The sequence below is a fragment of the Eurosta solidaginis genome, chromosome 3 (genome assembly GCF_040869045.1).
Source record: "Eurosta solidaginis isolate ZX-2024a chromosome 3, ASM4086904v1, whole genome shotgun sequence".
NCBI classification, from domain to species: Eukaryota; Metazoa; Arthropoda; class Insecta; order Diptera; family Tephritidae; genus Eurosta; species Eurosta solidaginis.
In genome coordinates this window covers 81529413-81551426 of record NC_090321.1, presented here as the reverse complement: position 1 = coordinate 81551426, position 22014 = coordinate 81529413, and the positions used below count along the sequence as shown (strand labels likewise).

The 22014-nt window shown below is 37.4% G+C and overlaps 1 protein-coding gene across 2 annotated transcripts in view; it reads right to left on the bottom strand.

Moving 5' to 3' along the window:
- Nucleotides 1-17316, bottom strand: part of LOC137244071 (cartilage oligomeric matrix protein-like) — a 121464-nt gene extending 104148 nt beyond the window's left edge. The window contains exons 1-2 of one of the 2 annotated variants that reach the window (XM_067772581.1): nucleotides 17180-17316; nucleotides 15825-16015 (exon numbers count right to left, since the gene is read on the bottom strand). The gene's annotated coding sequence lies outside the window, so the exon portion shown is untranslated. The remainder of the gene's footprint in view (nucleotides 1-15824; nucleotides 16016-17179) is intronic. The other variant, XM_067772583.1, reaches the window with a different exon arrangement.
- Nucleotides 17317-22014: the final 4698 nt, after the last annotated feature.

Below are 22014 nucleotides of genomic sequence, written 5' to 3'. Positions count from 1 at the left end.
GGTAATTATAGATATGTCACCGAATATTTCAAATATATAATTATTTGGGGAGGGTCTTTGATCAAGTTATGAAAAATCTGAAAGCTTTGTTATCCGAGAAAATTTTCATTTCTACATGTTGCATCAACCCATGCCAACTTCGTGGTGCATATGATTGAAATACACTTTGTGACCAGTTTAACCTTCAAACGCAAATTGATAATAAACTAGACGTGTTGGACTGTAGGTTTTTTCAGTAAAATGTATCTGTGCCAGGCCACACCATCGAGCTTGTTTTTGTAAAATTTCAGTTATATTTGAGCTACGCGAAAGGATTTAAATATCTCCGCCTGATTTTGAGTTGTGGTGTTTTTTTTTTTGTCCAGAGCAGCGCTCTTCAAAACTGAAACTGTAACCGTTTTGGAAAGAGTATTACGATCGTTGTGATAGTGGTTTAGTTTTACATTAACCAGCAATGAAACAAAGCGAACTCTAGCATGATTTGCTAACATAAAATTGTGTTCTATTCATTTGTTAAATAGCAGATTTTAACTGTGATAAATTTTAGAAAAGTACCAACAAGTGGGAAAAATAAGTGCGAAAGCACCCTTAGCCAAATCAATTGTCAAATTCTTCTTCTTATGCTTTGCTTGCAACAAAAGTTGGAAGATGGCTACTTTTTCATGTCAGATGGCACTAGTGTCGCTAAATTTGCCGTTCTCCATAAAAATACGTGCAATCTACTCATAATGCATACGTTTGTCTTAAAATCATCTATATAAAAAACTGCTTATGTGACAGAGCTTTCATGCATTCCAGTAACAGAATTTCTTTCATGTAGTAGTCGCTAACAAGCAGAGTTCCAACATCTAAAGAGGCTTTTGTTAGTTCGCGCATTTCGGAAAACACATTTTGCATACAAACGCTCATCCACAGAATGATTTCATTTACGTAAGCAATAAAATAATATTTTTTAAGCATATCTACGCCTAGTATCAACGACTTGGTAAACCACTATCAGGACGACAATTTTTCTCTCAGCAACATAGTGAAAGTTTCCATTTTGATGACTACAACTACACCCATAAGATAGAATCCCTCAGTTTGAAAATGCATGAAAAGGACAAATACAGTAGCTGAAGGACAATGGTTACTCTGGGCACTATCTAAATCGTTTAAATCACGGAGAAGGGACACACTTTGATATTTACGATTTTTATAACGTTTGCTAATCAAAAAGTTGTTCTGTCCTCTGTTCACGCAAAGGAATACATTGAGCTTATTTAATTATTATTTGGATTGAAATATTGGTTTTCAGACTAAGAAAAGTGGACACAAAGAATTATGTCTTTAAGTATGGACCACTAGGATACAATGGCGCTCGATTGACAACCATGACTTTCTAAGCACCCATAGAGCGCAGCAAATTCATTATTACTGCGCTAATGTTTTACTTAATGTTGATTCTGCTCGTCGAGGCTGAGGTCAAACAGCGAGTACCAGCTTTGATTTCCGGCTGATCATAAATGTCTACTTGATGGTTTAAACTTTAAGCAACAATGTTAAAGACTCAAATTTAAGTTTTTTTTGTAAATTTGTATATATTCAATTCAATTCATAAGAAGAACCGTTCTTTTAAACACGCATGCCAGGAGAAGTACAAAGCTAGGATGATTCCGAAGAAATTCCATTAGTCTTTTAGGGTCGATAGACGATTTATTACAGGTTCGAGTCGCATTATGGGAATAATCAAATTTTCGTAAAATTTGTACTCGAAAACAAATCCAAGAAAGAAGCCCACTGTAAAATTTGCATAGCGGGCATTTCAAACTTGTTAGTCAGCCTGACTGCAAGCGCACCACTTTGTTTATTGTTGTTCGAACGCGACTGCTCATTGTTGTTCATGTAAATAAGTATGTAAATAAAAATATGTGGCTTAACATATGTATGTGTGTATGTATGTAATTGCATGTTGCCGCAACAATTTTGGCGCCTACGCATTCCACACAAACAATCCAAACTACCAATCAAAAGTATATTGGAGAAAAAAATAAACAAGCAAAATTAATATCTTTCCCATAAATAAAGCTAAGCTAAATGCTTAAGGAAAAAAAGAAATACCGTTAAAAAAAATTTTGTGAAAAAGTGTAATCGATGATTGCGTGCTTGACCAGTTAACGGAACATTTTGTTTGCCCACCAAATCGATTACAACGCGAAAGTGGAACATTACTAGTATTTAAAATAAAATGAGAAGCCTGCACCAGAGGGAGTTGGTGCGGGGATGATTCTACACAACTAAGAGTTGAGTTTATTACAGTTTTCAGAACGAATGTATTGATAACGGGGTTCATCGGGGCCGACCTTGGGAAAGTATCCACCGACTCAGTGCGGATTAGGCTTAACGAATCCTTATGCTTATCTGGATCAAACGGCTCAGTGTATAGATCGCTGGATCACATCTTAGTGCTTACGGAGATGTTTGCTTATCACTTTAGGAGGCGGGGCTAGATAAAGCAGTTATTTTCTGGGATGTCCAGCTTTGTTACAATTCATCAAAAAATGCCTGCTCCAAGTTTTATTACGCTCCCTTATATTGAGCTTTTTTGCCTGGCTATGAAGGTATTGTTCAAGGGTCATAGGAATATATCCCGTAGCAAATCAGAGTACAGTTTTTTTGCCGGCCTGTTTTTTTGATCCAGATTATCCAACTGGTGACGTGTAGGACATGAACGGCCGTTCAATTTTTTTATTTGCGTTAGCAGCGTCCCGTTATAACTACTTTCCCCAAGTGAGGCCAGCAAGCGACTTGAGGATATTGTTGCCGCTTACTAATTTAAATACTTTTGTTGGAATGTGCCTTGAAGGTAAGAGGGTTATCGAATGTTACCCCTAAGATCTTTAAGCGGGAGGTGAAAAAAGTCAAGAGGCTGTGTAGATGGCTATATATTTCGGAAACTAATTTGTTTATTGAAGAGTCAGGTCCTGATATCTTTATATGGCAGTCGTCAGCAATGATCGTGACTGCTACTGGTGGGGAACGCAGCTTTGATACGTAGAGATTAAACAGAAGTGGGCATAGCACACTCCCTGTTTTAAGGTTTCGTTCCTAAATTGAAACTCCGCTTGCTGACCAGATAATTTTCGGTTCCTTTTTAAGTCAAGGGGGATGGGACTAATATTAATTTTCTTTGTCTTGGAGTAGTGTGCCATGGTTGAATGTGTCAAAGTTTTTGACAGGTAAAGTGCCACTACCATCTTCCTATGAAGGAGCTTTTACTATTTTACCACAAGTTTACGTATTGGGCATACACTCAGAGAAAAACGCCGTTCAAAATTCGAGCACCACCGGACTCAATTCAAGTTTTTCATGTTCTTACCTTTTTTACTCTTATTTTTCGTTGAGTTCCATTCACATATTAACAGGTAATTCTCAATCTTGTTATGCAATGTTTTAAATATATATTCAGATTGCATCATTCTCAATAAGAGAATTATATGAAAAAATGCATATTATGCGTTTTTTCTAATCTTTTGGAATTTTAGTAATAACTTTTTTTGTTTTTACTATTTTTTATTAATGGCAAAAAAATTATTTATTAATAAAAGAAATAAATAAATGGGTATTACTTGAAAAAATTACCTTCCTCACTCCCCCCAAAAATCAACACAAACCGTTCTTGAATTGAGACCGAAAAATGTTAAATCGACCACAAATCGTTCTCGAAGCGTGAGAACGAAAAATCTTATATCAAGCCAAGTAGTTCTTGAAATGAGCACAGAAGGTTCACACATCAATACCAAAGTGGTCACAAAATACGAAAAGTGTGCTTGGAAAAACTGTTCTTAAAACAAGCCCGTCGGTCACGAGTTAAGAAAAAACGTACTTAACAGACTTTTGTCAACGAATGTTCTTAATTTTGAACTTGTTTCGTTCGTTTTAGAACGATTTTTTCTCTGAGTGTAGATGGTTGTCTGACAAAATCGTAAATATCGGACATATTTATAATAAAAATCGATTTCGAAAAAATGATGAAAATACTCTTACCTGAATAGTCAGTTGTATGTGATTTTTATTATAAATATATCCGGTCTTGACGATTTTTTCAGACAACCATCTATGCCCAATACGTAAGCTTGTGGTAAAATTTGATGTTGCTAGCTGTTAAAATGAGGCAGAAATGGGGCAGAAATGGCGAAATCCCTCCTATTGAACAATCGATTGTATGGGAGGATTATGCTATAGTGGTCCGATCCGGTCGACTCCGACAAATGTCAAATCCCCCATCAAAATATGCCTGCTTACCAAATTTCATCAAGATATCTCAAAAATTGAGGGACTAGTTTGCGTTCAAACAAACGGACAAGCGGACAGGCGGACGGACGGACGGACATGGCTAAATCAACTTAGCTCGTCCCCTGATCATTTTGGTATACTTATTGGTGGGTCTAACGGAACATATACATAAAAAATGATTTGGAGCCTTGAAAATTAAAAAAATCGATTTCGACCAAAACAAGCCCCAAAAACCAAACAAAATTTTTTTTTAAAAACTGTTAATGCCAATGTTTTTTTCGCATACTTTTAAGTGGTATAGGAACTATGAGACAAATTCGTTTTCATCGGCAACACTTTTGCACGTTTCTTAAAAAAAAAAGGCGAAAAAATTAATTTTTTCACCAAAACATTCCTCAAAACCCAACAAATATATATATATTTTTTTTTTTAAAAAACTGTTATCGCCAAAGTTTTTATCGGACAATTTTGAGTCTGACAGGGTATAAATGAAAATTTTAAAATCAAATGAAAATTTTTTAATTATGTCATGAAAAAACCTTAAAAATCAAAGAAAAAAAGTCAAAAAACTCAAATTTTGCAGGCTCGAAAATTATTTTTTTGGGTATGCTTAGTGGAACTTTTTTTTTCCTGAGCCCAAAACTTATCGAAAACTCGATGGCGCGATATGGGTTAACTTTCGTCCATGCAAATCAACCCAGCTTAATGTGCACGTCTATTTGCATGACGTCTAGCCTTGCGGGCAGAAAGCACTCGCGCATTTCTTCAAGTCCTACAGTTTCATCGCCAAATGCGATGGATATTGTATTTTGTCGGTTTAGACAAGAATTCGACGGTTAACCAAAATTTAGCGAGACCGCAGAGAGATTATAGTTCTTTACATGCTCTGCCCATTTAGTACATTTCGGTTCGTTTATCAGCCGCATAATACGCAAGTTGAAATTTCTTACCTGAGGCTCTCCAGGGTCAAGCTGTGTCGTCGAATCACATTCTCTTGGAGATAAAACCGTCCATGGTGAGCCTTCCATGAGTAATTCAGTTCCCTTAAGGTGCAGAGACATACATCGTTGGACTGCTGTGTGTAAAATAGTTTTTCTAGTGATGACGCGATTGATGCATGGCGAAAAGGAGCTCATTTCTCCTCTCATGCGAAGCAGTGGCGATTACATCGCCTTTCCCCGTGAAAGTATGCCTAAAGACATAACGGTACCGCGTGATGTGGGTACATGAAAAAAATAGACTTCGTTTCATCGGAACACTAGAGGGCAGTGCGCTGCCCGAAACGTCCAAGAAAAAAATCACGTTCTCTTGCTAGGGCTGTAGCTTCGGCCGGGAAATGTGGTGTGATTGCATATATTCTACCTGCCGGAATGAAGCGTTCGTCTTATCGGACGTCAATCAGCGGCTGCTGCTCTCTCCAGCTAGCAATTACTGCTGTCTGCTAATGAATTTGATATCATCAATGTTAACACACGCGCCGTTAGTTCAGAAACCCTTTTAGGATTTGGGGCAAAGTCGTCTATCTAATTTTGGTCTTTGCCTAATAAGCTCGACAGCCATTCTTTGTTCGTTGCTGATTGGGGACACCAGGGGAGGTCAAGACTACCTCTTCGTAGAAACACGGTTTCACGTTCAGGCCGGTCATGTTAGACAAAACATAGTGAAAATGGAATTCTCAATTTGAGAAGTATGGAAAATCTCAAAGTAAAAGCGTGCCTTTCAGTTTGAGTACGCTATCAACGGCTATTTAAGATGTTTTCGAGAACTATTTTTTTGAGATTTGATAACAAGTTAAGTTCTCAAATGCATATAAAATAAGGAATAAATATAAAGAGAGAAAACCAAAAATTGCTAGCAAATTACACAACATTCAACTTTTGGTTTCAATCTTTGATTCATAAAATTTAGTTTCCTTGCACACACACACGCGCGTTATTAATGTGTTAGCAAAGAAACGTGCCAAACACAATTTGCTGCCAATCATAGATGAAAATTTAAAATTTATGACTTTCCTTATGTCACATTTCGACCCACATTTGGACCACATAAATAGCCAGACGCATCCAAAATCCCCACTTTTGTTGATTAAAATAAATTTAAAATGCCAATTGTCTCAGTAAATTAAATAAAAAATATTTTTTATGCACAATAGAATACCAATCATGAATAAATAAATATTATGTGGGTATTACAAAATCTTTGCATCCGCTGACAAATTTATTGCACTTTCGTAATTCTTTCCCATGCCACGGCGGCAAAAATTGCCCATTCGCTTAGCGATTATTGTGCTTTCAACGGCAAATGAAATTAGTTTATTATTTATACGTGAAAATATGTAAATTTGTATGTTTGAATAGGCTGTTGTTAAGTTTATGCTTTAATAATACATTTTTTATATAATTTTTTTTTTACTTTTGAAATGAATACAAAAACGAATGTTTGTTTTGCCTTACATTGACACCTCATTTGTTTGGCTTATAAAATAAAACTCTTTATTTACCAATCATGAATAAATACAATAAATTTAATAATAACAAATTTTGATTTGATCTAAAGTTGATATCAAATTATTTTCCATTTCAATTCGTTAGTGATCACACAAAAACTTTAACATTGATAATTTTATATTTTTTTGTAAATATTTGGAGAAATGTAAATATGTATGTATATGCAACGAAGGGCTCTAGGCAGGGTTTTGACGTTGCTATAGCAAATATATGCCACCGATCGTGAGAAACTTTTTATACCTTTCATGAACATGAAATGGTATATTAACTTTGGTCCGATGTTTGTAACGTTGAGAAATATAGAAAATAGACTCACCATTAAGTATACCGAATTGATCAGGGCGACGAACTGAGTTAATATAGCCATGTCCGTCTGTCCGTCCGTCTGTCTGTTTGAAAGAAACTAGTCCCTCAAATTTTGAGATATCTTAATGAAATTTGGCACAAGGATACGGTAGGATCGGACCACTATAACATATATCTCCCATACAACCGATCGTTCAGATAAGACGATTTTGGTCATTCCTGCCGCAATTTAGAAAGTATAAACGTGAAACTCGGTGATATATATTCTAATATATCATAAAAGATAAAATACTTTGATCGGATCTATATATAGTTATATCCCATACAACTGATCGTTCAGATAGAAAGATTTTTGGCCATTTCTCCTTAAATTTAGGAAGTATAAACTTGAAACCCTGTGATATATATTTTAGTATATCACGGAAGATTTTCTGAAAAAATCATTTTGATCGGAGCTATATATAGTATATATCCCATACAACCAATCGTTCAGATAGAAAGATTTTTGGAAATTTCTACCTTAATTTCAAATATAAAAACGCTAAACTTGGTGATATTTATTCTACTATATCATAGAAGATTTCATGAAAAAATCATTTTGATCGGAGCTATATATAGTATATATCCCATACAACCGATCGTTCAGATAGAAAGATTTTTAGCCATTTCTCCCTTAATTTCCAATATAAATACGTTAAACTTGGTGATAAATTTTCTAATATATCATAGAAGATTTCCTGTAAAAATGATTTCGATCAGAGCTATATATAATATATATTCCATACAACCGATCGTTCAAATAAGGGGGTTTTTTGCTATTTTTTTTTTTTTATTTATCTTAAAATCATTTAGGTATGTATATCTGTTCCCTATATATTTCTTATCTTATACAGCGCATTATTTGGTGATTACGAATGGGATAAGATTATTGTTCGGCCCCATTCTTGAGAGGTATGAAGTCTCCGGCACAGCCGAGGTATTGCAAAAATATAAAAAATATGCTACGGAAGTTTGCATCTCAATGATGCTAGACCATTTGCACAAAATCCTAAACTCTTCTGTGTAAGACCACAAGGCACGCAGCCAGGCAGCCTTGGCTGTCTGACATAATGAGGATACTCGAGGATAACACATTCTCTACCGCAAACTTCTATTGCATGGATTTCTGCCTTAAAAATAGTGGGATAACATCCCATAGGTATCTTTTACTTCAAGTTCGCCCCATACACGCCAGCTCACGTTTTCCCGTCATTAAATTTTTATCCATCCGTAAACCAGACCTTTGAGTCAGGGCCAGTATATGGATTCCCTCTTTCCAAAGAGTTCTGTCCACAATAGACACCTCAAAATTCCGTGAAGCTCGAGCGTGAGGGCCATTGCATCACCTAGTTGCAGAAGATAACGAATCTTTACCTTTCAGGGGAGTACCTTTATTGTTATGGTCCCTTAAAAACACTACATAAGGAGTTACACGATCTCTAGTGGACAGGTATAGCGCTGATTTGATACTTGCATCTTTTTATGCTAGTCTGACCGCCGCGGATTTTGTAGATGATGAAGGTGCAAGTCGTTACATGGATTCGTAGAAAAGCCATCGAGCTGCTAGTCATAAACTTTTTTCCACCTAGAGTACCGCTTTTCACTTTTATCTAGCAGTATTCTTTGAATAAATATTACCAGGGTCGCTTCGATAACACGAATTTGTAGCGCTCTATTATTTCGGCTTATCATTTGGGCAATCGAGTGGAGATTTTTCTTGTAGAGCTTACCTTACATAAGGCATGTTGAAATCTCCAGAACTCTTACCCCAAATATTAAGCTCGATTGCAAAGCTTTTAAAATGTATGAAGATAGACTAATTGTTCTTAAGTCTACGCGAGAAACAAGAGCTAACAAAAATAATAACTTTCCGATATAATTTCGGGCTGAAATAATTTTTCGCACTAACGCTGTCTCACAAAAAATAAATGTGAATTACATCTCACATTTCAAACCGACAGCAACGACATAGCTCATTCAGAGATTGTTAACGCGGATAAATGTAAGTTTGAGATGCAATATCACTTTCTACTTAAAATATTGTGACGAATATTAGCATGACTAAGCTGTTACTAAATAAATGAACAACAACAATAAAGCAGCCACTCTTACGTAAAAGGCGACGAAGAGATATCTCACACATACAAATATGTAGTCATCAGCCGAAGTAGTTACTCACACATACACACGCATATGGCTACAAACTACAAATATACATGTAAACAGCTGGTAACCAAGCATGAAGTTCGCGAAATTACTAGACCTTAAGAGAAATGGGTGAACGAAGAAACCGAGAGTATAAAAGCAGCGCTAGCTGAGGAATGACGAATCAGTTTTGATTTAAACACGCTATTGGTTGTGAAGTATAATTGTGCAGTACTACTCCCAAAGTAATTTAATAAAGCTCAGTTTGCAATACTGAATATTGGAGTGATTTATTCAACAGTTTAGCGATTCACACATCCGCAACACTCCACTAAATCCTTGGTTAGTGCTTTTGCAGCTACAACAACAAAAGCATAAAACACTTTGTTAACGACGTCTTTGCTCGTCTTTTCCCTCCTTTCTAATAAGCAATTTTTAGCAGATTCTCTCTTCCCTCCAATCACAAATTAATAGTCAGAGCCGCCCTGCAAGGCGGTAATGTTAACTTTTGCATTTACGAAGTCAACAACTAGCTTGAAATTCCTATTGAAATACCGGTATCGCTTTTCAAATTTCAATCGCTCCCTTAAGAGCCAGTAGATAAGTTTCGGTTCGTTAGTCCCCCATTCACTGCGCTCCTGTTATGTAAAATATTTCTAAATCTACACAACGAGACTGTTAACTGACTTCCAACTGAATTTACGTTTGTTCTTATGCAAAAGTCCAAAAATTTAATGCTTTCGTTAACCAAATATACAAATATTCATAAGCGCGAGGTGGGCGTAAGCTTATAAATTGGACAGGCTTAATTTAGTGCCTTTTTCTTTTTGTTTGCCTTTCCACAGTGACATTTTAATGCAAGTTTCTCGTTTTTTCGTCTGCCGATTTTTTGATATCGATCTGCTATTTTGTCATTAGAGATAGTTTATATGTTTGTAATTGAATTGCGCTGACTTTTGCTTGCTTATCTCTGCTAAATAAATTAGATTACATATTTTACCAGATTATATAGCGCCTAATGAAATATTTCTTAATCCTATTTAAAATAAATAAAGTCGATGATGTGTGTTTGTTCAAATCATCGGGTTCAGATGCGATACTAAAATGGCTTAGCGTAATATTTGAGGGTTGCATAAGACTTAACACGTTCCGAGCTTTTCGAGAAGCAGTCATCTGCCGTACGTGTTTTTCTATACATTGTCAGGGCTTTCAATAATGTATCAAAGCGAGCTATCTTCGACAGTCTCAATTCTATTGAGTACATCCCGCCTTAGCAAGTTGGATAACGTCTATGCGAGGCCATTTCTTTAAACAATTGCTTATGCGGTTCACCACCAGCACGGCGTATGCAGAAGACGTTACAGTCATCATAAGAGGCAGATTTTTACCAATATTCAGCTCTATGAGGGATCAGACGCGATGTACATGCCTGGACTTCTGGAGTCGGGTTAACCGCGTTGGAAAAACTGATCTTGTATTTTCTACTAAGAATTATAAAGTCCCTAATTGTACTAGGCTCAAACATGGAGGGGTAACCTTACAAGAAAATTACAACACAAAATATTTAGAAATTATACTAGATAGTAAGATGCGGTGAAAACTCAATGTGGAAGAGAGAGCGCATAAACACTCCGTGAAACTGTATGTATGCAAAAGGATGCACATGTTACCTGTCGCCTAAATTCCTTCACTGTGTATTTACGGCAATTTTCAAGTCCATACATTACTATGGGTTCCTTGTTCGGTGGACAGCCACACAAAAATGTACGTATACCAAAAAACTGGAGGAGGTATGCAGATTATCGAAGTAGCGTAAAGGGAAACCTGAAAACTACTCCTACCGAAATATTGCATGCAATTCTGCACATCCCACCTACAGACCTTATGGCTAAGATTACAGCGTTTGCAACTGGAACAAGGCTATAGACCACGGCGCAGCTTGAGTGCAGGCCATAGGCCGTATATATGAGCTTCGAAAGATATTTTGGGGTCACAATAGAGCCCGATAGTTGACGATGTTGTGCTTATAGTGCTTCGCTCCATTCAAAAGGTGAACCCACTTACAAATTGTCACCAAAGTCTCCTAACGGTAGTCCTCCAGCGGGTTAGGGGCCTTAGAATGTACCCGTGGCAGGTATGCCTGTCGTAAGAGCCGACTAAAATAGCAAACTGATTCAAGGGGTTGTGTACAGCACCCCGTTGAAGGTGTTGCCAGTGCAAAATATAGCTTCTTCAACCCAATTGTCAACCTCACCTACCCGTGGCGAATCTTGTTACTTTAACAGCCGAGACTCTGGCGACCACAAGTTCCTCATGGAGCTAGGGGGTGGGAGGGCGTTATGGCCTTGAAGGTTCCATGTGGTTATACTAAATCGTTCCCGCGATGGTCGGGCTAGTGCCTTATGGTGCTTATTACCGGAACGTACCGGATGTGCATCCGGCAAAGGGCCATCAATATCGATAACACTCCCCAAGGCCTTCGGGGGATGGCCTTATCGCTACAACAATAACAACAACAACGGTAGTTCAAGGAAACTAGAAGTTTCAACAGAGATGGACCATAGGGAATTTGCTGTTAGGGGCGTAGGTCTCACATTACAATTACATAAATTTCTTATGTCGGGGTTGATTCTATGCAAGTGAGCGTTTAACCTATTACAGTATCCAGAACGAAGTTGGGAAGTGTGCTTTCTTCTTCTGCAAGGGTTTTAAAGGTTATACTGACAGCGGGCTTCACTGGGCTTGATCAAGCAAAAGTGTTTATCGATAATCATATTCCGTACGGAGATGATTCCTTATACCTCTTGGAGATGGAGCTAGATCAAGAAAGTTTGCTACGGTGTTCCGGTTTGTGACAATTTAGCACAAACTGTGTGTTCAGAATTTCGCTACCTCTTTAATATAGAGCTCTTTCTTCTCACTATGTAGATGATGTTTAGGTGTGATAAAAAATCATTCCGGGCAGGTTTGGAGGTAGCATTTCGATTGGCCTGCAGCTTTTTCCAGTATGTTTTTTTTTAGACAAAAAGAACAGACTGGCGACGCGTCGCTCATGGGCGGCCGGCCAGTTGCTTTGTACGTGGTGTGCAGCATTCTTTTCTTATCTTTTCCTCAAGAGCTGCCGGCAAGCGACATGACGATTTTGTAGCGGCTTTGTAGTTGAGTACAATTTCGGTGGCATGTGCCTTGAAGGTGATAGACGTAAATTTCCCTTACAATTGTAACCCTTTCTGAAGGAGAATGGAGCTTCGATATGTAAAAGTTAAACAAAAGTGGGAGTAGGACACGACCCTGTGGAACCTAGGCCGCTAACACCAACTTTCATTTGGTTCGCCCATGTTGGAGCTGGTAGTTTCATTGGAATCCCATTAAAGGCCTTTGATGGGTGGCCGCACCAATTGAATGGGGCGAAGCACTGTTAACACAACAGGGACAACTATTGTTGTCTGGGAGGAAGAGTGGACTCTTCCAAGCCTTAAGCGCGGTATTGGTGCTATGTAATATTCGGAAGCCATCTAATGACTGGCAAGTAGCGGGTCTGGGGTGAAATGTTGGATATACGGCTTCAAATTTCTTGGCTACTGTCGACAGGAGGGATATCGGTCGATATGAATTTCTTAAGTTTGCTAGTCTCCTAGGTTTCTACATCTGCCCACTCTCGGTCATCTGTTACCCTAGTTGTGGAGACCATACCAACATTAGTGCATCAATCAGGGGCGCACAGTTATTAAAAGTTAGTACAAGAGTATTGGGAAGCTGTCACAGCTCGCCAGGTATAGCAAATGTCAGTGCGGAGCTGATAAACTACGATGCCTAGCGAGAGTACTTGTTTGAATGACTTAAGCTATAAACGTATTTTATTTTTGTGTCTTTTTCATTCATTCACTTCCCCTTTTTGATCTGATGACATAGTGGGTCTGGCATCAATTCGACATCGAATTTCTCGACACCAACCGCTAAATACCGAAGCCGAGCTTTCCCCCTTCTGCGTCTGCAGTTACAGCGATCGAAAGGGATCCAGTGCGATAAATCAACCTACAAAATCGCATTATTTAGCACGTCACAAAGTAACTGAGACCGATGGATGTTCACCTTTAAAGAACCAAATTGGAAGAACATCAAAGAAACTGTTACCTTACAGTAGGCGTGAGCAAGTTATGGTCATTCGTGAATTTTTTGTAAGGTCCCCCCAATTTACGACAAAATATGTAGCGCTTTTGGTGACAAAATTTTGTCGTATCAGAATGAGTGCGCAAGGGCTTTCCGCCGACAATCTGTCACGTGTTCCCCTATAGACAGGTTCGGATGAAGAGCACTTAAGCATAGTCATGCCTATCTAAAGACAACCTGTCGATAAGGGATTCAGCTACATGACACATGTTTTGCAAAATCTTCTTGTCCTCCTGCGTTATTCTGGAAAAATTTAAATAGTCAAGGGATTTACTTTCAATAAACCAAGGAAACATCCAATTAAGCATAATCATATCGAGCGATATCTCTCCCTTAGTCATTAGGGAGGACACTTGAAACCGTTTTCCCTTTTTCGTACCTTTCATGAAAATACAATTGTATATTAAGTTTGTCACGAATCTCAAAATTGTAAGTCTTTAAAGGAGAACAGATAGCCACCCATAAGTATACCGAAATGATCATGAAGACGAGCTGAGTTTCCGTCCGTCTCTCTGTCTGTTTGAGCGCAATGGTGAGCTGGTGCCTTTGGTGAGCTGGTATATTTGAGTGTCCGATTGACCGTTTGTCGGAACCTGCCGGATTGGACCACTTTAACATATATCTTCTATACAACCGATATTTCGAAAAAGAAAGTTTTAGTCAGTTATTCCTCATTCCAACAGTTAGAGGATTGAAATTTCACAGGATGATTACAAATAAAGCATACACTGTTGTCTGAAAAAATTTTCAAGATCTGTCATATATATAATATATACATATATATCATACAACTTATTGTTCAGATAAGGGGTTTAACGTGATTTCTTCCTCATTTTAATGGCTAGAAGCTTGAAATGCTTACACCTATATCATACGTTATTGTCTGAAAAAATAGTTAAGTACGGTTGTTCAGATTTTATGAATTTTTGATATTTCAATACATTGTTGTTCAGCTCCATTCATGAAAGGTACAGCCGAAGATAGTCCCGCCCTTGCTTGTTTTTTCTTGTTTTGTTTTTTAATATCGACCCAAAATGATTGCTGTTGTTTGTATGTAATTTCAAAATATTAGATCTAACGCATGATTCAATTACTAGAGGTTTGTTCTCCAATGACGACAGAGTCTTGACACCCCCCAAATTTAAAAATCTGGACGGGTTTCTTTTAAGAAGTAAGGAAAACGGAAAATAGTTCAATCCCCTTCAGCGAAAATTGTAGTAGAAAAGTAACTTTAGTAGTATATTAGTAGTGATAATAAATTTGTAAATGGCAAAAGGTTTGGGGGGAAATAATTAATTTTCTCCTAAATATTTCGTGAATCGATAAAGAGTTCTTTCAGAATTTGTTTGAAGAATACCGTACGTCGGAATTTTATTCAAAAATACACTATCTCAAAATTTGTTTCGAAAACTCTCTATCTGAGCATACATAAGTTTAATGCATTTTGACATACGAGGGAGTTAATGAAAAGCATTCTGAGATAAGGCGTTTTTCAACTTAACTCTGATATAGGACCTTTTTGTGACAAATCCGGAAATGATAAATTTTTGAAAAATATCATTGGTTTACAGCCCAAATGCACCAGATACGCCATTATGAAATTCCTCTGTAAAATCTCCCCCTGATTTCGAAAATCGCGATTATTTTTAATTCTATGGTAACGTTTTTAAGATATTTACGAATAACGGTTTTTTCCAAAAAAAAAAAAAAGATTGGGTCCACTTCACATATATATCTCAAGAACGAAATGAGCAATTCCAAGACGGTTTGAAGCTTTTAAAAGGTAATAAAATGTCTATAAACTTTGCATACAACACTTTTTGCTGGGCCCTGCAAAGATAACGAACAATCATTACGGATTTTCTCCATTTTTTTTTTTTTTGAAAAAATATAAAAAAATTTGTACTTTGCGAGGAAGGATCTCGAGAACCTTTTATTTTTTTGCAGATTTGTTTTTTCTGTCTAAGGTCTGTTTTACTACAAAAAAAATAAGCTTTCATTCAACAATACTTAAGTATTAAATGGATATTTTTACTTGAATGCTTATAACTTTTGTATTAGTCCATCGATTTTGTTGAATGAAAGCTTGTGCTTTTTTTTTTTTGTAATAAAACAGAGTTTAGATAGAAAAAGACAAATCTGCAAAAAAATAAAAAGTTTTCGAAATCCTTCCTCGCAAAATACAAATTTTTTTTATATTTTCGGCCACTAATAGATAATGACATAGTTCAGTACTCTCTACTACTAATATTATTCGAAAAATCGCAAAGAAATAACATAGTTAACGGATGTCAATTCGATTTTTCGGAAAAAATTTTCAGCCGAGCAAACCTCTTGTGATTAAATCTTGGATATAAGCCATATTGTTAACGATTTACTTACGTTTTCTATAACGAATATCTTATTTTGTTGAAACTCCCCATGAAAGGATATATGTATGTATTCCAAGATACAATTTACTCCAAGTGTTTGAAAGAACAATTATTTAACTAAATATAGACTCGCAATTATTTGTACGCATTTTTTTCGAATTCAATTAAAATTCGAGCATGTTCACAGTTGAAATTCTAAAACTATATAAAGACACATATACACTTTTACATTTTATTTGTTTATTTATTACTCAGTCTCATTTCTAATATTTTTTTTTTTAATATAGAAGTATTAACATTTTTAAATTTTTGAATACCTGACAAATCCATGTTCACCCATTTACCGCGACCTCACAAAACGAAATGCCCAAAGCAGAAATAATTCACCGAATCCCAAAATAAGTTAAGTTGCAATTCTACATAAACCGTAGCGAATGTCAGCGCATGTCGTTTAAAAGAGCCTTAGGTGCATTTTTCAAAACTCACACCGGATGGCAGAGCAATAAAAAAACGAAATTAAAATAATTTTGGACATTAGTATACCTCAGGCTAAGGAGCACCGACAATTGAGTAGCAGCGACAATAAAAATCCGAAAATGAAAAAAAACCAAAAAAAAACAAAACTCAACGCAACTCTACATAAGCGTTAAGACATTTACAACAAAAACGATTAAGACAAAACAACAACTTGCATATAGCAATGTCCAAGTGACAAGAGTGTCAAGTAGCCGGTGTTGAATCATAAAAAAAAAAATAAAAATAACAAAACGAAACGAAAAAACACAACAAAATAAATAAATAAACTTAAAACAGAAACGCTGCTGCGTTAACTTTTCCCACAACCGTTGCGAAGCAAAGGTATTTCGAAGATTAATGCAGATCTCGCCGCTGCTGGGCAACTCGCGATTAACTCAACAGCCGCGTTGTGCTTTTTGTTGTTTTCATGCTGTGGATAAGCTAAACATATGTATGTAGATATATATTTAGTATTCATATCTAAAATATATAATATATATCTGTCACAGTTAATAATCATCTACGGCGCCGCCCGATCGTACGCCCAGCTGTTGACGCAATTCGTTCGACATATAAACACAAAAAAAATTTAAAATATTCACCAGAAAGATTATTTTATATACATAAATTAGAATGGATTGGACCACACCGCGCCATAATAAAACAAATACGAAAAAATACTTGTGCAACACAACAATAACAACAACACTTAAGTAGCAATAACTAAAATTCCAGCACACTTGGCCCGATGAACCACTTAGTTGGTGTTAATTAAAAAGATTTATGCGATCATTAAAAATGTTCAATCAAGAAAATAAAAGACAAAAAAAAGAGATAAAAATCACGAACTTTGATAAGATATCCGTATATAAAGTATGCCGTTGACAAAAGCTCACGTTGAGCTATTTAAAAATGTTTAGATTTCTTCACTTTCGAAATATGAAAATGATTCGATATACTGCTTTATACGACGTGCGGAGATTGACTGACGAATGCGTGGAAGATGTTGGAACTTCTAAGTGGCAAACAAGATGGCACAACCCAGCTGAGCATAGAAAATCAAAAAGAGATCAGCTACAGATCGGCAAATGCGTCAAAACAAAAGTAGCAGCTTTACGGAGAGCTAAATTAATTGCAATTGGAGAGCTTGCAGAGGAGGCAACAGATAATAGGAAGAAGCTTAGGAAGCATAAACAGCAGAAGAACAAGAAATTTTAGGGCCTAAGCAACTTAAACAACAACAACTTTTGTTGTTACATGAAAGCCAATAAAAGAAACCACTAATCAATGTACATAGTTGTAGTAGTAGTTTTTGTTTTAGTGGTATTATTTGTAGTAGTTGATGTACGAAGTAGTAGGATTAGCTGTTTTTTACCTTGTAGGGTACGCCAACAACGTGAAATCAACATGAACAGTGGTCAAAGTAAGGGAAATTTTATAGAAGTTATACATTATCAGCTAAACTTTATAACGCGAGCTTTTCTGACTACACAAGATATTGCCATTGCAATCTGATCATATGTTAGGTTGAAGTGCCTGCCGCGAGGCACACATAGGCCAGTGTTGTTGTAGTAACAATGCTTCGTCCAATCCAATGGGTGCCATTACTCACAAATTGTCATCAATATTCTGTAACGAAATCCCAAGGAAACTTGCTGTGCAGAAAATCCATTGGGTATGTCGGCTTTGATTCTGGATAAGTAAGAGTTATACCTATTACAGTAGCCAGATCAAAGTTGAGCTAGAGTGACGTGTGTCTCCCTGGGGAGTTTGTTTCCTCAATTGCAAGTTCAGGGTATTTGTCTTGTCTTTAAGAACGGGGCTCGCCGGAATTTGTCGGCATAGTAATCCGACGAATTTTTGTGTATCTCTTAGGGTATTTTTTTGAACCGTTTTATCAAACGGCTAGCTTATTAAATGCAGGGTTTGTTCCTAGTGATTACGGAGATGATTTCTTAAGCGCTTTGGAGGCGGGGACTTTTCAATAAAATGTATCTTGGAATGCCCATTTTTCTGGATATTCAGTAGAAACTGTTTGTTCATCCTTCCATTTCTCTCATTTATGGGGGGTATTCTCGCGTCACTGTGTAGATGATGTTCTCAAGACTTAAGAAGACATCCCGTGACAATTTTGAGCGCGGTGTTTTGACAGACTTGCAGTTGCCTCCAGTTGTTTGTTTTAGGCTCGGCGACCATATTGGGGACGTGCAGCATACAAGCGGCCGGCCACTTGCTTTATCAGTCGTTATAGGAATTTTTTTGTCTTTGCCCCAAGTGCTGCCGGCAAGATAATTGTCGACTTTGTTGCTGTTCTGGAGTTGGTGTCGAATATTTGGTGCAATCAACTTTGATGTCTAATATGTTCGAAATTTTCTTTGGCCACTTTGTAAATAAGGTTCCGGAGGACTTGGTCGGGGCAGTACCTTGCCGAAAGTGTGTCTTCTTATTCAAACAGCTACTTCCATGATAGCTGAAACTCCTGCCTGGGAAACACTACATTGATCAGCGAGCTATCTCTATCCCTTGGCCCTTTGAATATACCCCTTCTTAGCCTACCTTTTCACTTAGAATCGTCTATGTATATGGAAATGCTGCTGTCAGCAATGAAAAAGCGATCCGTGTCATCAATTTCTTATCGACGAAATATCGGTTTATAAAATGTATGTTAACGACGAGGTATAGACGATCTATTGAAGTGTTTAGTTTCCAATCGACAACAAACCTTATCGATGTTTTGCCAACGAGTTATCGGTACAATCTATTAAAAAAGCGTACAATTACTGGCGCCTTCTGAAGGTCAAAAAAGTGGGTATTGCGGTAAATGAAGACAACAGGAAGTACATGCTGTCATCCAAGAAAAAAATAGCACATTTACCCCTTAGTAGCCACGTCACGTTTGGCGGATGTAAATTCGAGACCCTGAAGGATTTCGTCTATTTGAGAATCAACAACGGCAAAAACAGTTCCAGCTTAGAAATCAAACGGAGAGTAACTCTTGCCAACAAGTGATACTTTGACTACTGAGTAGAAAATTAGATGAACGAAAATCCCGCTCTACAAGACGGTCATCATACCTATTCTGATGTATGCTCTGGAATTATGGATAGCGTAGAGGGAAGATTATATGGCTCTTTGAGTGTTCGAGAGAAAAGTGTCCGGCAGATTTATGGTATTGTCTGTGATGCCGATGACGAGTATCAAGTAAGTAAAATGATGAGCTGTATGAGCTTTACGCAGACATGACGATATTAAAAAAAATAAATGTAAAGCGCGAAAACCTCCGAAGAGATTTAAGGCCGATCTTCTCTTCCAATTTGCATCGTGCTCCTCTTGATTTTCCCTACAAATTGGCCGGACGGGACCTACGTGTTTTATGCCAACTCCGAACGGCATCTGCAAGGCAGATGAGTTTTCACTGAGAGCTTTTCATGGTAGAAATACACCCGGAGCGCTTGACAAACACTGCCGAGGGGCGACCCCGCTTAGAAAAAATTTCTTCTAATTGAAAAACCTTATTTCTAAAATTTTGACGTTGCTTTGTCCGGGGTGCGAACCCACGGTGTGGTAGGCGGAGCACGCTACCATCACACCACGGCGGTTGCCACATGACGATATTGCAGCGAAAAAAAACCAAAAAACTGACTGGCTAGGTTACGGTATGCAACTGGACGAGGACGCTCCGGCCAAGAAATTATTTTATTCAACATCGCAGTTTGGAAGCAGATGAAGGCGACAACCTCCGCTGAGGCAGGTGGTGGAAGACTGTACTTTCGTTGGTGCTCCCAATTGGCGTCAGCTATCACGAAACGGCCAAAATCGCTTAAGTGGTTAAGCGTCAATTAAAGATACCACGGTTATCGATTTATTATTGAAATGTTATCAATTTCATATCAAAAATGTATCGATATGTTTTCAGAAAGCCATCTGCTTCTTTTCGAAACGTTATTGATTTATTTTAGGAGTGTTACCAATTAGTTATCGGCATTATATCGTTTTTTGTCGAGAGTTTATCGAGTTTGTCATAGAATAAAAGACTTCAATTTATTACCAAAAAAAATTCATTACATACCTATGATCCACCGATAATAAACTGATAACAAGCCTCTGACTCGTCGGTAGTAATTTGCCGGTAATAAAACAATAACTTGTCGGTAGCGGTTATTCCGATAAGAAGTCGACGAAGCTCCTCCTAAAATTTTTTTCTGGTTAAGTTACCCCTGTTGTGGTTAAACTTTAACACCTGGGCAAGCTCTGGCTAACTAAAAAACATCAGGTTTCTCGTCGTACACCTTTACGCTTACGCAGCGAGCTTCACGAGTAATTTGTACTTACGCCATATTTTTATTTAAATGAACTTTTTGCTTCAACATAAACCACTGTGCACCGTCAAAATATAACCAACAATGACTACAGCAATAAAGTGGTAAAGTAATGATCGCCCAAACGTGTGCGTATAGTACTCGTATAGTGTTCAGGTTCCGTGACAGTGCAGTAGTAGTAACAGGCCAACTTAGAGCCATGAGCATATAACAACATAACGCCCACGTGCATGCGCATTGAACTGTGTTAAGCTGTGGCGAGTTGTGTCGGCATTATATGAGTATATTCACATACATATGTTTGTCATATTGTTTATCGTCGTTATTTGATTTCAAACACATATTGTCATTTCCTTTGGATGTTGTTGCTGCTATTACCAGAAGTAGCTGCAACTGCAACAGTTTTGGTTGATGCTTGATTTTGCTGTGTCTCTTCTGGTTCGATCGATTTGTCGTCTGCTTGCTGCAGCACCAATTTAGTTGCAGGCGCAGCACTTACAGTTTAGGTTAAAGTTTGGTTTTTTGATGTGCTGAAGTTAGCTAAACACCACTAGTGGTGTTCCGATACCAAATTGTACTCGATACCTGTACTTATTTAAAAGCATCGTAAAAAGTACTAGATGCTAAAATATTATCGATGGAAAGTACTCGATACCTACTCGCATCGTAGCTTTCGAATAGCTCACCATAACTAAGGAAAATTGATCCGTCACTAACATATGTATTGTTGCAACATTTAATTAGGGCGCTTAACCGTTTAAAAGATCATGGCCGTCCAACAAGGCACGCCAGTCGCTTCTTCTCTCTACCAACTGATGCCAATTGGTCACACCAAGGGAGTTTAAATCGTTTTCCACCTGGTCCTTCCGCCAGAGTCAGGGCCGCCCTCTACCGTTGCTTCCATAGGCGGGTTCAGATAAAAATACTTCCTTAGCCGTAGCATCATTTTTCATTCGCATAACATGGCCTAGTTAGCTTAGCCACTGTATTTAATTCGGTCTGCTAAGATGATGTCTGTTTTTGTTAATGCTGGTTTCCAAAAAACCGAAGACTTTTGCTATATCGAAATTACAACTGCTCACAATGGCTTAGTTGAAAGAGATTTCGTTCACCATCAAACTGGTCTCTTCCGCTTTTTTCCAATTTGGAGTAAGCAGAACTTAAATATTGGGTGTTCAGTCCGATGATATTGTAACGACTTTACTTGCAATTCCTCTTATTTGCAACCTTCTCCTAAGTTCGAATCACTAAACTGTTGAATAAATAACTCCACTCTTCAATAATGCAAAATGGCTTTTATTAAAGTACTTCACAATAACACTTATACTTCGCTTACTGATAGCTTGCCTAACTCAAATTGAATTC